Below are 17,832 nucleotides of genomic sequence, written 5' to 3' on the forward strand. Positions count from 1 at the left end.
TCCAAGTCACCTTCTAAGGGCACCTAAATTACATTGCAGTGGATAGAGCCCTTGGTCTGGAGTTAGGAAGATTCAACCTCCTGAGTTCAAATCTGACCTCAGTTATTTTCTTGCTGTGTACCCCTGGTCAAGTCACTTCACCCTGCTTGCCTCAGTTTCCTTATCTGTAAAATAAGCTGGAGAAGGAAATGATAACTCATTCTAGGATCAGATGTGACTAAAACAACTGAACAACAACAGTAGCCTCCTCATTCACAGTACTATATACTCTCAGAATACTCCTCATTATTGGCCTCTTGAGCCAGGGGAGAATGTCTGCTCTTTAGGGAGCTCCTCAAGGGCAGGGAATGTCATTTGCTTTTCCTTGTATCTGGGGCCTTTAGCACAGCTCCTGGCACACTATAGGTGCTTAATAAATGTTTATTGATTTACTGATTCAATAAGGAGCATTTCTCTGAGCAGCTCAACACATTGCTGAACAATCTTCATCATAAATTTTCTCCGAGAAAGGACTGTGAGGACAGAATGTGGATCATTATAGCATTTTCACTCTTTTTGTTGTTTGCTCACATTTTATTTTGCTTCTCTCTCTCTCTCTCTCTCTCTCTCTCTCTCTCTCTCTCTCTCTCTGTCTGTCTGTCTCTGCCTCTCTCTCGTTAATTTGATTTGATTTTGCAGCAAGATAATTGTGTAAATATGTATGCATATACTGGATTTAACGTATATTTCTACCATTCTAGGGGAAGGAATGGGAGGAATGGGGAAAAATTTGGAACACAAGGTTTCACAAGAGTCATGCAAAGCTTTAATTAAATAAAAAAAGAACTTCCATTCTAACACACAACAAAAATTCAATCAATCACTTCTAAGAGACACCCTGGAAGAGTTGGCAAAGCCTTTGGAGACTGGACACCCTGGGTTCAAACTCAACCACCAATTGCTGGCTTTAGTACTTGTCAGAGCCACTTGGAGCAGAGCCCAGCTATACTCCATGTGTGGAGAGGAAGGAGAAGAGACCCCCTCAGAGCATCTGCTGAGTAGGGAGAGAGGGAGGTCAATGTTCACCTACCTGTTGTGACATGGGTTTCCTTGGGCCTTCTAGGACATACCATCTGTAAGGAGCAGGAAGCTGAAACTGTTCTTCTCTTGCCCACTTTCACCTCTCCTTCTTTGAGGTTCATACAATCCAAATGTATCTCCCAATCCAGAATTAGGTGGCTCTTATCTATTTATCACCAGATCATTTTTATTCCTTCTCCAATGAGTTCAGTACTTGGCTCAGTCTTTCTTCCCCATCTTCATTCCTCATACTTGGAAACAAACATATATTGATACTCCCTTCAATATTCTAACTTTCCAGTTCTTCTGTTCAATTCTCATGATATATTCTTCCACACCAACTTAACTGCACACAGAATTTGACCTTGCCTCAACCTGAACTCTGAATTTCCTTTTTCTCAAGAAGCTTTTAATAGTAAACTTTAGTAAAGTGCCAAGTACCGTGTTAAGATCTGGGGATTCACCTAGGAAAAAAGGAAGACAGTCATTTCCCCAAAGGAGTTTATGATCTAATGGGGTAAGAAAATAGGCCATAGAAAGCTAAAAAGAAGGGGCAGGGTACCCTGCTCAGGGGCATGGTGGAGAAGCCAAAAAAAGTCCAAAGGAAGTACAGTCAGGTGGGGAATGAGGAAATGGTGGGATTATCTGTTACTAATCCTTTCTCATCCCAATTTTTTCTAGAGCCTTCATCTAGAACCTCCGTTCCCTCTACCCCTAAGTTTTTTCCCAGGCCATCATCCCTTCACAGCCTTGTTTTTCCACGTTTTTCCACCTTGACTCCTTGGTGAACTATTGAAACTCTACATATTATCTTCCAGTCTGGATTTCCTTGCCCACTTGGCCTTTTACCCATCGCACCTTGCCAAGCTCCAACCCTGGATTATCCCAACCATTTGGCTCCTATTCACACGCTGTTAAACAGCACCAGAGAAGACAAAGCCTTGCCGACTGAGACCACTGTGAAGTTATGTTATCTAATCTCAAGTGGGCCTTTAATGCAGCTAGGCAAAAATTCTCTTTTTCTCTAATTGATTTTTCTGTTCCATTTTCCACAGCTGGAAGTGTAGAGAGGAGATGAATGTCCAAGCCTTCTGATCTCTTCTCAAGTCTCACATTAGGTACCCCCTTCCCCTACTCTCACAACTGAGGGCTTCAAATCATAATTCACTGAAAAAAATTGAGCATTTGCTGAAACTTCCCATCTCCCCTCCTCATCCTACATTATTCCTACAACTTCCACTATCTCCTTCACTCCAGTCTTTGATGAAGAGGTGCTCCTCTTCCTTGCCAATGCAAATCCTCTTCCATGTGCCTTTGATTCCATTCTCTTCCTGATTTCTCCAGCAAATTTGTCCCACTATTATTCCCTACTCTCTGTTATCTTCATTCTTTCTCTATCTCCTGCTGTCTACAAACATATCCAGGTTTCTCCCATCCTTCAAAAGCTGGATGCTACTCTTCTTACTATCTCTCCTCCTTCCTACTAATCTATCACTTACCATACTCTTTGATAAAGCCTTCTAAATCAATACTGCACTTCCTCTCCTTTCAGTGTCTTCCAAAGCCTCTGTAGTCTGGCTTCCAACCCCCATGATTCAACTCAAGCTGTCCTTCGCAAAGTGACCGATGATCCCTTCGTGGCCAATCCAATGACCTCCCTTCTCAACCTTCATGACCTCTCTGCAGCATTCAACACCATTAACCACTACCTTTCTCTGGATAGTCTTTCCTGTTTAGGTTTTCATGAATCTGTTCTCTTTTGATTTTCCTATTTTTCCAGCTCCTTTGCAGCTTCCTTTGCTGGTTCTTTATTCATGGGACACCCTGTAACCGGGGATGGCTTCCAAGGCTCTGTCCTGACCTCCCTTCTCTTTTTACTCTATACTGTCTCACAGGGTAATCTTGTCACCTGCCACGGGGTCACTAATCAGCTCTATGCAGATGATTCCGAGATCTATATATCTAGCCCCTTTTCTGAGTGTCTGCCGCACATCTCCAGCTGTCTCTTGGACAACTTGAACCAGGTGCCTCGGAGGCATCTCAGAGCTTACCTTTCCACCCCTACCCGTTCTTCTCCCCAGAGTGCCCCTTACTCTCCATTATACTACCATCCTCCAGTCACCTAGGCTCACATCCTCAACCTGGGTGTCATCCTTGGACTCTCATTCACCCCACATATTTGATCCGTGGCCGAATCTCATCTTTTCTACCTTTTGTTAAAAATTTATTTTTTAACATTTCTCTTCTGTGTCCCCTTTTCTCCGTCCCAATAGCCACAACCCTGATACCCGACCTAATCATCTCTCACTTGTGTTCCTGTTAGCCTGCTAACTGGTCTCCCTGAATTAAGCCTCTCCCCCACACCAATCCATTCTCCATTCAGCTGTCAAGGGGATTTTTCTAAAGTGTAAATTGCTCTGTGTTACACTCCCCCCCCCCTCCCCTCACTGAGCTCCAGTGGTTCCTTATTATCTTTAGGATCAAATAGAAAGTCCTCTGGCATTTAAAGCTCTTGTTTTTTCAGTTAACAAGCATTTATTTTCTCTCTCCTCCCCTCCCCACCAGTGTAGCAAATATGCATAGTCAAGCAAAACATATTCCCCTCGTCGACCTCCACCAAAAATATATGTGTCGTTTGCTGCTTTGCATCGTTCAGTGTTCTGTCACGAGACGGTACCATGTTTCATTATGGGTCCTCTGAAATAGTAGCCCATCATTGCCCTGATCACAGTCCTTAAGGCTTTCAAAGTTGTTGTTGTTGTTTTTTTCCCCTTTATGATTTTGTTGCTCTTGTGTAAGTTATTCTCCTTGTTCTGCTCACTTCACTTTGTTTCATTTCATTCAAGTGTTCCCAGGTCTCTTTAAAACCATCCCTCTTTGTCATTTCTAGCAGCACAATAGTATTATTACATTACATTCATATCCCATGATTTGTTCAACTATTCCCCAATTGATAAGCACTCCCTAAATGTCCTCTTCTTTGATATAACCAAGAGAACTTCTATAAACATTTTTGCACCTATAAGTCCTTTTCTTCTTTGACCTTTTGGTGGGGAGGAGGGGATTCTCCCCATTCGAATGTGTACTTTTCAATTAGAAGATATATTTACTCCTCAAAGTCAGGGTTTTTTTAACTTCAGGAATTTTTTTTTTCTTTTATGAAACCCAACACTTAGCTAAGTGTCTGGCACCCCGATGAAATGTTTGTTGATCTACTAGCTGGGTCAGATAGGCAAGTAGATTGATCTCACTAAGCCTCAGTTTCTTTAAGAGAGACAAGATTCCCCTACCCTCCCCGGACCGTGTGGATGAAAATCGTTTTTTTCAGCATCTAGTACTGGCCTTTTTCTTTTATCATTCATTTATTATATCATTTATTAGGCTGCTTACAAACCAAAATCATACCCTGCCCTCCAGTAGTTTACATTCTCCCTAAGGGAAACAGTAGCTGGCCAGAGAAATAAACAAATATCTGTGGAGTAAATACAAAGTAATGACGGGGTGGGGGGGAGGGCCCTAACAACTGGGGGGGAACAAAAAAGGCCTTGCCCCTAACAGGCCCTTAATGAATGTTCCTTAAATTGAAAAGTCTTGTTTCCGGTTGAGTTGCTTTCTTTTTGGTTCCTCTTCAATGGTCACTGTTTTGTGGGCTGGAGAAGAGCCCCTTAGTTCATGGCTCCAGGGTGAATGAGAATGAAAAATGACTCTCCCTGGATTTCTCTTTGAACTGGGGGGTTTTATTTCTCCGTTTCTATCATTTTAATTGAATCCAATGTGTGCGTTGTGTCCTAAAGCTCTCATTAGCCATCTCTCCCCGGCGTTGGCTCCCCAAACCCTTCCTCACCCATTTTTGTCCCCTGCCTTATGTCCTACCTCCCCTTTTTGTCTGCTCAAAGGCCCAGTGCAGCTGCTCAGCAGCTTCCCACACCACTGTCCATTGTCCCCAAGCCTCAGAAGTGCTTTCTCTTTTCTCTCTCCTGGTCCGCTGGCTCCTCTTCAGAATTTGCTCCCTTTCATCTCTCATATGCATGCTCTGGTCCCTGGAATCTCAGGAATCTTCCTAGCACAGCCTGCCCCCCTCCAGGCCCAGGCTCCATGGGGGGGAGGGCAGGGGGGGCTCCAGCTCTTTTTCCCTCTTCTCTTACCCTGGCCTTTCTGTGTTGAAAGGCCTTTTTGACTGCATTCCAAGACTAATCTCCTGTCCCCTCCTCACAGAAATGTTTGTATCCAGGTTAACAATTGGATTACAATGAAACGAGATGCGTGCCCGGTGTCCGCCCCACAGGCCGGCTCCCAGTTTGGCTTGGGATCCCACCCTGGCACAATATCCCGAATATCATCTTAAGACCCAGAGTCCATTTCCCCCCCTTTCCAGTTGAGCTCGGCAAGGGACTTAGCAATTTCCAGCTCCCATCTAACCCTGAACTGATGCCTCCCGCTCACCCAATTCTTACTAATTGCAGGAATACCCAGTTTTCTTAGGATTTGCCTTGAAGGAGGAATAGTGGCTGGTGTTTTCTTGGCTAGAATTTACACTGAGGAAGATGAAGAGAGAAGTAGCCAAAACCAGTAAGGCTCAGATTCAAAGACCAACTTGAACACTTCTTAGAACTGTGTGACTGGGGGGGGGGAATCGTGGGACCTCTCACAAAGACTTAGCTGCTAAAGTTGTATGGATATTGGATTTAACGTATATTTCTACCATGTTTAACTTATATTGGACTGCTTGCCATCTAGGGGATGGCTTGGGGGGAAGGGGGGAAATTGGAACACAGGGTTTTGCGAGGGCTAATGTTGAAGCATTGTCCACGCATGTGTTTTGAAAAATAAAAAGCTTTAATAAAAAAAAATAGAAGAAAAAAAATAAAGTTATATGGAATGGCTCTCCCATGGGGAGAGAAGTTAGAGGATGACCTCACCCATGAAATCCACCTCTAGCAGCCTTGAGGATGTTAGCCCGAGGAACTAAAGCAGATACTGTAATAGGGAATGGAACACAGAAACTGGACTCTTTTGGACCAATCTTTAGTTCCATACCTAGGCTTAGAGACGTGTCGGTGAAAAGAGTTAATTGCTGTAGTGAAATCACAGATCCTTGAGTAGTTGGTAAGGTTATAGACTATGATTATTAATGTATTTTCACTTAAAAATGATCATTTAATGTATGTAACTCTTGAAGGTTTGCAGACCACTATGTGTATGTGTGTATATGTATATACATACACATGTGCAATATACATGTATACATAAATAAACATATACACATATGACCTTTACTTTTGGTCCTTCTGACAACATGCCTTAGGGGGATAAACATTACAGGCATCTTATATCCATTTTAGAGAGGAGAAAAGAGATTCAGAGAACAGAAGTGATTTAACTCTTGTCACATAGCCAAGTAATTGTCCAGAGACAGTTGGTGGCCCAGTGGCTAAGGCGTTGCTAGGTCTGGAATCAGGAAGATCTCAGTTCAAATCTAGTCTTGGATGCTTCTGTGACCCTGAATGAGTCAATTCACTCCTCTCTGCCTCAGTTTGGTCATCGCCAAATTGGCGCAGAGGACAGCAGCCACCTCACATAGTGGCTGGGAGAATCGAGTGAGATCATCTTTGCAGAGTCCATAGTGGGCACCGTGGCCGTGCTCTTTGCCTTTCCTTCTCTTCCAACGTGGGATCTGAATTACTCCCAGTCCTAATACAGTAACAGACCCAAGGAAAGCATAATAATATTTGACATCTACATGGTGCTTTAAGGTTTTCAAGTATATTTTGCTTGGCAAAAGAGTTCAGTGAAGCAGAAATCGCCTTGCGCACAGTTCTTTCTCAAACAGGCTTTTTACAAAACATCAGCCTATTTCCCCCCACTTCTGGCTGCATAGTAGATTGTAGAAGAATTGTTTTCTTAGGGATCGTAATCGGAGGTTTTCCCCTCCTGAGTTGGTTTGCCTTGTTTTTCTAGCTAGTTATGCTCCTTAACTGGCTCCATTCTTTCCCCATGGCCACTGCTGCCTGAGGATTTACAAAGGAAATCAGTAATCCAGAACAAAGCCCTTGGTGTAGTGGAGGCCGATGTGTGCGCTGCCGCAAAGCTCCAGTAGATGGCGCAGTGAACACATGCAACCTGGGCCACAGGGTCACTGGGGTTTTTTGGTTTTTTTGGAGGGAGTGGGGACCATTAAACCTTGCTGAAACTAGAGCTTTCCCTCTCCAAGCTTTGTGAAAGCACTCCCTCTACAAAATGCTGCCCTGCAGGGAATCACAAGAATTTCCTTGGAGTTTCTCTTGCTTCTTAAATTAGTCATTAAAATACTCAAGGAAGAGTGAAGATCTCTTTTTAAGACATCTCCTTTTAGGGCAGCTGCGGACATAAAAAGTCCCCAACCCTCTGTCTGAGCTGAAGCTAGGGGCTGCCGGGCCGTCCTTCAGGTTAGCAGAGGCAGAGCCCTGGGGCGGGCATTTTACACACAGTAAAAATAACTGACTGGCACATAGTAGGCATTTAATAAGTGCTTGTTGGTTAGGGATCGACCTTCAGAGTTGTTCTTGTCCCTCAGAGTCTTTGCCTGTTCTCATGGCAGCATGGTGCAGTAGAAAGATTATTGCTTTGGGACCTAAGTTCAAATTTCCCCTAACCTTTAGAACGTGGGGAAACTCCTTCAGAACAGGTTTCCTTTCAATCACCTATCAAATGAGGGGGTGGGATTAGAGGGGCTCCTGAGGTCCCTTCCACCTCTGGATGGGTGATTTCATCTCCTGGGCTCAAGTGCTGCTTCCACTACCAATGAATTGGGTAAATCTTTTCTTCCTCTGAACCTCAGTTTCTTTCTCTGTCAGCTGAAGGGATTGGAATTGCCCCCTGATGACCTTTTCTGAATTCTCCTTCTCAAGCTCTGTTACTGATTAGCCAGCAGTTAGCACAGTCCTTGGCACATAACAAGCGATGTTTAAAAGTTCATTTACTCATTCATCTGTAAAATGACGGGATTGGATTGAATGGCTTTCTTGTCCTTGGTCAGAGCTGGAAGGGAATATAAGTAAGGATCCCCAAGCCCAACTTCCTCATCTGATGAAAAAGGAAACTGAGGCTCCCAAAAGGGATAGGATTTGCCTGGGTTTCCACAGCTAATCAGTGGTAGAACGTGGGACACGGGGGGGGGGGGGGGGGGGGGCATAGACTTTAGAGCCACAATTAAGTCTGGTCCCTTCGTTTGTCAGAGAAATAACCTCAGAGGGCTAAAGGGATAGGATTGCCCTAAAGTCTCGTGGTTATTTGGTGGCAGAGACAGGCCTTGATCCCAAGATCCTGGCCGCCCCAGTGTGGTGCTCTGTGACGCTACATCAAACTACACAAAGTGATAACAAGGATGATTCCTCCTCCATCGCACCCAAAATGCCTGGTTAAGGAGCTCTGCCACTGGAGGCACCTACCCATCTTCCTGCCATTTCACCAGTAGCCAGCCCTCCGTGCTGGAATAATGCCAGAGCCCTTCAGAGAAGCCAGGATTGGGCCGAGAGAGGAAAATTGCAATTAGTTTAATCACAAGTGTAACTAAAGAGATTACCCATCCTGGGAAATGTGCCTTTACCAAAAGTCCCCTGCTCACTGGGCCCTGTTTCTACATGGGATCCCTAGCAAAAAAGAGGCTGAACCTGTGTTCACTGGCCTGTAAAGCCCCATGAAAACCCGACTCGCCATGGGGGTGGAGAGGAAAGAAAGAAAATTCCAAATTACAGCAGTGTTCTCCCTTCCTCTGGTGGTGCAGCGAAAAAGGATCAGGATTTGGAGTCAAACTGGGACAACTTCTCTAATCTGGGCCTCAGTTTCCTAATTTGTAAACAGAGGGGATTGAACCAAGTGGCCTTGCAGATCCCTTCTAGCCCTAAATGTATTCAATGATTATATTTATGGCTCTCTATTTCTAGAGAAAAGAATATAGATTTTTTAAGGGGAAAAAAAAGAAGATAGACTTGGGAATTTAGAAGAGTGAGTTCAAATCCTTCCTCTGACACTTATAGCTGTATCACCCAGAGAAAATTGTTTTCCTTTTCTAAATTTGTTCCCTCACCTATAAAATGGAGATAATAATAATAATAATAGCCTCTTGCAGGAATGTTGTGAGGATTACAATATCTATTACTTCTTTTCTGTTTTGTGTGAGTTAATTGGGGTTAAGTGACTTACTCAGAGTTTCACAGCTAGTAAGTGAACCCCAATTATAATATTTATAAAGCCTTTTTGCAAACTTAAAGGTACTACAGAAAGGATTATTGCTAATCTATGAGCTCACTTTAACTCCTCTTCATCCTTTAAACACCAATTTAACTGCTATCTCTTCCAGGAAGCCTTTCCTGGATTATCCTTCCCAATAATGTATTCTTTAAGGGGCCTATGTGCTTGCTTATTTCCTCTTTCAGACAGTTCTCTTTTTTTTTTTTTCTTTTTTTTCCCCCTGATGCAATTCAGGTTAAGTGACTTGCCCAGGGTCACACAGTTAGGAAGTGTTAAGTGGTCTGATGCTGGATTTGAACTCAAGTCCTCCTAAACTTCAGGACTGGTGCTCTAATCACTGCCCCACCTAGCTGCCCCTAGGCAGTTCTCATAATGGTTTTTATGACTTGCCTTTATGTCTCATCCCTCCTCATACTTGTTTCCCCCCCCCCCCCCCCACTACACTAGCAACCATCTGAGGGTAGATAAGTCTTACCCAACTTTGTGTCCATCCTAGCGCCTGGCATAGTGTTTGCTACTCATAGTGTTTGCTACTCAGGAAGACCATAATCATTTTTAAGTTGAATTGAGCTGAATTGAAATGTGAAGCTACAGGGACAGCTTTAAATGATTTCCTTTGTGCCCAAGTAAATGAACACATATGGCATGTAAAATCCCCCCTTCCAAAAAAAAGTACATGTCACATATGTTATATTATTATTGCAGGGATATTGAAGTCAGGGACAGAATGTCAGAGCCGGAAGGGCCCCTGCAGTTCAATGAGTCCAAACTCTTCATTATACAGTGGAGGAAAGTGAGACCCAGAAACATTAAATAACTTGCCTGTGGTCATGTAATTAGAAGCATAGGATTTTTCAATTTTATTTTTTATTCTGATCTTAAGCACTAAACAGAAGCATTTCTACATCTATACAGCAGAATACAGAAATCAGATTCTAGATTAAACTCTGAATCTCCATTGCACACCATTTGCTTTTGTCAAAGGATGGCACAAATTTTACATATTACTTTCAAAGCTGCCCTATTTGTCGGTGCTTCCTTCTGAACTACTAGTCTCTTATATGTATTTTAAAAAATCATGTTTGGCATCCTATTATTACCTGCCCCTCTTCCTCTGACAAGTCCTTTCCAATTATAAACTGAGGTAAAGAAAAGGGGGAAATCTGTATAAGAGATGAGCTGGGGGCAGCTAGGTGGCAGAGTGGGTAGAGCACCAGCCCTGAAGTCAGGAGGACCTGAGTTCAAATGTGGCTTCAGACACTTAACACTTTCTAGCTGTGTGACCCTGAGCAAGTCACTTAACCTCAATTGCCTCAGGGAAAAAAAATAAGAAATGAGCAGAGGTAAGCAAAGCAAATTTACACAGTGGCCACATCCAAAAAACATGGGTAACATGTCTTATCATGGATCTTCTGGAATCTTGGATAGTCATTGCATTAATCAGAGTTCTACCTAAGTTGTTTATCTTTACAATGATGTTATGGTATAAACTGTCTGGCTTCTGCTTGTTTCATTCTGCTGGTTCATTTACTCAGGATTCTCTTAAATTATGTCCTTCATCACTTTTTACACAAAAATATTATAATCATATACCATAGATTTTTCCCCCCACTAATCCTCCAATTGTCTAAGGCAGGTTTTTGCTTTTCTTAGAGTCCAGGTTTTTGCTTTTCTCTCCCTCCCTCTCTTTTAAGCACTCTTTAAGGTTCAGAATATTTGCTTTATTTGTGACAATTCCCTCCATAGTATTATCTTCCCTTTTAAGTTCCCCCATAACCCATTTGTTTCCTTGTGCAGTTTGATGTATTTCTGCACCAAACTCTGTTGATTGATATATGTGTGTGTGTGTGTGTGTGTGTGTGTGTGTGTGTTCAACTCTTCTTTGTCTGATTCAGGTACATGTAAAGTTTATCTGATGAGCACTTTCCCTGTCCCTTTTTCTCTTTCTATAGTCTTCTTTTCATGCCCAAAATCATCGGCAATTATTTAGCCCATTCAAAATTCTCAAATTTACCTTTTTACATTTCTCTGGACTCTGCTGTTTGTATTTCCAAGATTTTACTCAGCTCTGGTCTTTTCATCAGAAATCCTTGTAAGTCCTCTATTCCATTAAAGATCTATCCCCCCCCCCTAGAGAATTATATATAGCCTTGTGGATGTTATTTTTGAATGGTCAACCTATATCTTTGTGACATTATATTCAAAGATCTCCTGTCATTTATAGTAGAAGCTGCCTAGGCTTGTGTGATGCTGACTATAGTTCTTTTGTTATTTGAACTGATTTATTCTGGATACTTGTAACATTTTTTTCCTTTGAAGTGGGGGCTTTAGATTTTGGCTAGGACATTCCTGAGACTTTTTCTTTTGTAGTTCCTTTCAGGGAATTGGTGGATTCTTTCTATCATTACTTTCTCCTCTGATTCTGATGGATTTAGGCAGTTTTCATTTCTTGAGATATGATTTTCAGGTTTTTTAAAAAAATCAGTAATTTTTGAAGTGACTTTTAAAGTATCTTTTCTTCAACTGTTTTACCAGGTCATTTGTATTTTATATAAGATATCTCATATTTAATTCTATTTTTTTAATCTTTTGATTTTGTTCTAGTATTTCTTACTCTCTCGTGGAGTCACTGATTTCTCTGTGGCTTATTCTAGTTTTCAGGGACTCAGTTATTTTGGTAAGGTTTTACCTCTTTCTCTTTAAAAAATATTTGTTCTTCCAAATCTTTCCTCAAGATCTTTTATTTTATTTTTAAAGAATTTTTTGCTTCATGTATTCTAGATATTCATATCATCCTTATGGAAAATATGTGTCTTCTGACTTATTGCTTGTAGTTGTTATAAAGTCATCTGTTCCTTCTGTTATACTCTACAAATGTCTTGTTCTCTGATGAACTGGATGAGCCCCTTTCCTATTAATCATAGATTTCTGGATGATTTTTTGTTCAGTTCTTAGATGGCAGAAATCACTATGTAGCCTCTCATTGGATTTCTTTATTAGTATTCAGTATTATGAAAATATCAAGATTATGTGGAAGCTGTCTAGACCAAACTTTACTTGAATAGAAATCTTTTCTACAACATCCTCTCTCCTTTGTTCCAGAGATCCATCCCTTTTAACAAAGAATAAAAAGAAAAGAAAAAGGGGAGAGAAAAATTCAATAAAAATGATTTTAATACATAAAAAATAACTTATGAAATATTTAAGGCCCTATGCACTCTACTCCACTCTCCACATCTGCAAAAAGTTGTGGGTAGTGTCTTCTCACAGCTCCTCTTTGAGACCAAACTTGTACTTTTATCATTGTGCAGTATTAATTTCCCCCCACTATTCTTTCCCTTTGCATTTTTGCAATCATTGTGTCCAATGTTTTCTGATTCTGCTTATTTCACTCTCTCCATCAGTTCATGTAATTCTTTCCCTGCTATTTCTTATAGCACTGTACTATGTCATTTCATTTAGTACTACAATTTGTTTAGCTATTCCCCAATCAATAGATGAATTGATTTCTAGTTATTTGCAAGAAAGTGCATTTAGTTGGAGCACAGAATACGTGAAGGGACATAATATATTATAAAATCGAAAAGGTAGTCGATGCCAGATTGTGAGGGATTTAAAATGTCAAAACAAAAAAAATTCTACTTTATCATAAATGTAGTGGGGAACCATTGGAGAGTTCAGAGTAGGCGAGTGACATAGTGAGTCCAATGCTTTAGAAATATCACTTTGGAAGACACGGCACAGATAGGATAAAGTTGAGAGAGGAGAGACTTGAGCTGGGTTCATCTGTTCCATTGTGTCCAACTTTTCATGACCCCATGGAATATCAAGCCAGGCCTTTCTGTTCTTCACTGTCTCTAAGTCTGTCCATATTCATATTCATTGTTTTCATGACACACTCTCTCTCTCCATGTCATCCTCTGCCATCTCTTTTGCCTTTTGCCTTCAATCTTTCCCAACCTCAGGGTCTTTTTTTTTTCACTGAGTATTTCCAATGAGTATTCTCCAAAGTATTTAAGCTTCAGCTTCTTAGGATTGGGCCTTCCAGTGAATCACCTGAATTAATTTCTTTAAGTTTTGACTGATTTGATCTATTTGAGTCAAAGGGACTCTTAGAGGTCTTCTCCAGTAGCACAATTTGAAAGCATCAGTTCTGCAGCATTCAGCTTGCCTTATAGTTCATTCACCTCTCACAGCCATTCATTGCTTCTGGAAAAAAACATAGCTTTGTCTATGTGGACCTTTGCCACCAACTCTTTTTTAGTATGCTGGCCAGATTTGCCAGAGCTTTCTTTTCAAGCCTTTCATGGCTGCAGTCGCCATCTGCAGTGATCTTTGAGCCTAAGAATATAAAATCTGATGTTGCTTCCACTTTTTTCCTCTCTCTTTGCCAGGAAATGATCAGACCAGTTGCCAAGACCTCAGTTTTTTGATGTTAACTTTCTTTTTCTTTTTTTTTTCTGAGGCAATTGGGGTTAAGTGACTTGTCCAGCATCACACAACTAGGAAGTGTGAAGTATCTGAGGCCAGATTTGAACTCAGGTCCTCTTGACTTCAGGGGCGGTACTCTATCCACTACACCATCTAGCTGCCCTTGATGTTAACTTTCAAGCCAGCTTTTACACTCTCCTCTTTCACCCTCATCAAGAAGCTTCTTAATTCCTCTTTCTTCCATCAGAGTAGGATTATCTGTCTATCTGAGATGTCTGATATTCTAGCTTTTGATTCATCCAGTCTAGGATTTCACATGTGCTCCAGAACAATCTGGGGGAAAGACTTAAGGCAACCAATTAATCTGACTAATTAAGAGGCCATGGCAACAGTACAGGTGAGAGGTGATGAGAACCTGACCTAGAGTGGTGGCTGTGGGAATCGGAAGAAGAGAACAAATATGAGAGATGTTGTAGGAGTGGATTCTACCAAATGTTGCCATTGAATAGATATGTGGAGTGGAAGAGAATGAAGAATCAGGGATGACTTGGAGGTTGTGAACCCAGGTAACCAGAAAGACAATAACACCCTTGGCAGAGATAGGCAAATTCAAAAGAGAGGGAAATTGGGGAGATGAGGATGATGAGGGGTTTCTTGGGATGTGTTGATTTTGAAATAGCTTTTGGGCTATACAGTGTGAAATGTTCAATAGGATACTGGTAATGTGGGACTGGAGCTCAGGAGAGAGATTACTGCTAGAGCTATGTATCGAGAAACATATATAAGGTTCCAAGTCACATGAATGACAAGGTGGAGGAGTGAACAAGAAGGACAGCAAGAAAGCCAGTTGAATTGGATCTCAGCTGCGCAGTTCTCCAAGGCATAGGAGATAAGCTGGGATGCTCTATTGGTCTCCTGTAATATTATAAACAAGGAGGTTAACAGTGAGCTAACTCCATGAAATAAAGAATCATTACATTTCTTCAAAGCATCCTTCTCCCCCCCCCAAAGGTTACCAGTATAAATTTATTCCTAAAGTGTAACTTTATTCATAAAGCACCCAACCATGCCCAAACACATCCACCTTTGATAAACTCCAGTGGCTCTCTATCACCTCTAGGATCAAATATACAATCCTTGGTTTAGTATTCAAGGCTCTTCTTAATTTAGCCCTCTCCAGGCTAAATTTCCCGTCAGCACTTTATTGCCCTGCTCTATATATTCCAAAATTCCATGTTTTTCCTCAAACGAGACCCTTTATCTCTTGGCTTTGAGCATTTTCATCAGGCTGTCCAGTAAGTTACACGCCTGGAAATCTCTCCCTCTCTTTGCTTCCCCCGGCTTCCTTCAAATCCCAGCTAAAACCCCACTTTCTTTGCAGATCCTCTTCAATGCACTAGCTTCCCCCCTACTGAGTATCCCTAATTTATTCTGTGACTTGTTTGCATGTTGTTTGAATGAGAATTCATTATATTGTGAGTTCCTTGAGAACAGAGACATTTTTTTCTTTTCCTTGTATCTCTAGTGTGCCTGGCACACAGTAGACACTTATTAAATGCTTGTTGACTGGCTAAATTAAAGAACCATAATCTGTCAGAAAAGGAAGGAACTTTAGAGTTCATTTAATCCAATCTCCTAATTTTGTAGATGAAGAAAATGAAGCCCAGGGACTAGAGTAACTTACCCAACATCACACAGCACATTTACAAACTAATTTTCAAAGTTACATCTGCCAAATATTTCCAACTTTTTCATTTTAGAAGGAATGTAATAATCTGTGTTCTTCATCTGTTTTTCAATAAACCATCCTTTTCACTACACTCTCCCCCAACACACACACACACACACACACACACACACACACACACACATTTGGCTTTTTGTGTGTCAGACATTAGATTTATGGACCCCGCCTATATCTGACATGCAAACCAAGAAGCATATTCCTAATATTGGCATATACTTCTGCTCCCCATGGGAGGAAATCAGAGAGAAAATCATATGAGCACATTCCCAAATCATGATGATCTTGAAATTCATAATTAGGGATTAAAAATGCTAATCGAGAAGAACACAATTACACTACTGCAGCTGGAGCCAGCCTGATCCCATGAATAAACTGCTGGAATGACTCAGGAAGCTGTAGGTTCAAATCAGAATGTGAATCCTTATTAGCCAGGAACCTAGACAGAAGACTACTCTCTGCCTTGGTTTTCTTATCTTTAAAATGGGGATAATAATGACCTCTCTTCCATAGAATTGTTGTAAGGTACAAATGGGATGTTTGTTGTTTAGTCCTTTGAGGCATTAATCTGGTTGGCGATTTTCTCAGCAGAGATACCATTTCCTTCTCCTGCTAATTTTACAGATGAGGAAACTGAGGGAAACAGGGTTAAGTGACTCGTCCAGGGTCACGCAGCTAGTAAGTATATGAGGGAAGATTTAAACAGAGTTCTTAATTCTCGTGCCAGCACTCTATGATGCTACTAAGCTGCCCTCTTCAAATGGGAAAGTGTATATAAAGTGCCTTCTCCTCAAAACTGTCTTATATTGGATGTCCTAAAAGTCTTAGTGAGGTTTTAAGCTTTAATAGCTTAAGTAGTTATTCTTTTAGCTTTATTGGCTTAAGCTTTAATAGCTTAAAACTATACTAAGACTTCTGGGAAATCCTGTAGGTTTTGTAGATCCCTGTATATGTACAAGTCTTGTCTGGCTAGACTATGAATTATTGGAGAATAGGTTTTATTTTCACTTTTGTCTTTGTATCTCCAGGGCTTAGCACACAGTAGGTGTTTAATAAATGCTTCTTGTTAATTTGAGGCTGCTTGGCAAACTTTAAAGTGCTGCATAAATGTTCATTTTTATTATTATCCATTTCCCTGGACCTCGATTTTCTCATCTTTAAAATGGGGCTCATAATAATTCCTTCATATTTCCATGTGATTCTTTTGAGAAAAGGGCTTTGTAAATCTTATAGTGCTATCAAAATGAGAGTTGTTATTTTTACCCCTACCCAAAGGGTTGTTTCAAGAAAAGTCTGTTGTAGCCCTTGGGATACTTTAGAAATGAGTTATAATTATTATTAATAAATCCCTAACGAAAGAGACACTGTAGGGCGTTCTCTGGAATTTAGTTGCTTTGTGAAGATACTTTTGTCATCAGGATCCAGAGGGAAACTTAACACCCTCCCCCTCCAGACCTTCCCCCCAAAATAGATTTCAATTTCTCCACAGTCCACCGTCTTTTGATGTTCCTACCGTATGGAGGAGAAAGGCAAAAGACAAATGTGTGTTTGATCCCAAGAGATGGGAACCAACTCTGGGGTAGCAGCATCTGGCCGGAGGTGGAGTCTCGCTAGTCACTTAGCGTCCTGGCGGGCTGTGGATGGGAGAGCCTCACAGACCCCAGGGTGGCCATGTCTAGCTGCTCCCCTCCACCCCTAACACTCACTTGCCCTTCTAATCATTGTGGGGCTTTCAATGGGAATCTTGTCACTTCACTTTTGAGCCACGACCTATGGCAGGTCCTGGGGGAATATATTAAAAACATTCGCTGAAGCCCATATACTTTCTTCCCATATAGAGCCCAGGGGGGAGGCCGATGGGCTTAATTTATGTGGCAAAGGGCCTGGGAAGGCCTCCTGAAAAGAAATCCAGCCACAAGGCCTGCAGGAAGTGGGGGGATGGAGGGAGGGAGGAAAAGGAGGAGACCAAGAGCATGCCAGAAACTTCTCTCTCTTAAACTGGAGGAAAGGATACACACACATACCCCCTTTAAATCAATCCCACTTTGAGCCATAATAAAAATGATCGAAATTCCCAGGCCTGTGGTGCATTATTGTTTCCAAAAGACTTTCAGTACCATAGCCCCGTGACGAAGGGCACATGAGTACTGTTATTGACATTTTGTAGATGAGGAAACTGAGGCACCAAGAAGGGAAATAGGCTGCCCATAATGATACAGCTGGTTAGTACAAGGGCTAGGATCTGAATTCCTTTATTGTGGTCCATCTCATTCCCTTTTTCTCTCCCCCTCCACATCCTGATTCCCAGCCCATTCCCCCCAGCAAGCCTTATGTTGTGTAGTATCCTGACCAGGGTGGTTTGAAGATGA

General features: G+C 41.6%; 1 protein-coding gene across 3 annotated transcripts in view; it reads left to right on the forward strand.

The window, feature by feature from the left end:
- Positions 1-17,832, forward strand: part of GPC3 (glypican 3) — a 742,965-nt gene that overhangs the window by 543,433 nt on the left and 181,700 nt on the right. The gene's annotated exons all lie outside the window — the stretch shown is intronic.

This window comes from Sminthopsis crassicaudata, chromosome X, assembly GCF_048593235.1.
Source record: "Sminthopsis crassicaudata isolate SCR6 chromosome X, ASM4859323v1, whole genome shotgun sequence".
NCBI classification, from domain to species: Eukaryota; Metazoa; Chordata; class Mammalia; order Dasyuromorphia; family Dasyuridae; genus Sminthopsis; species Sminthopsis crassicaudata.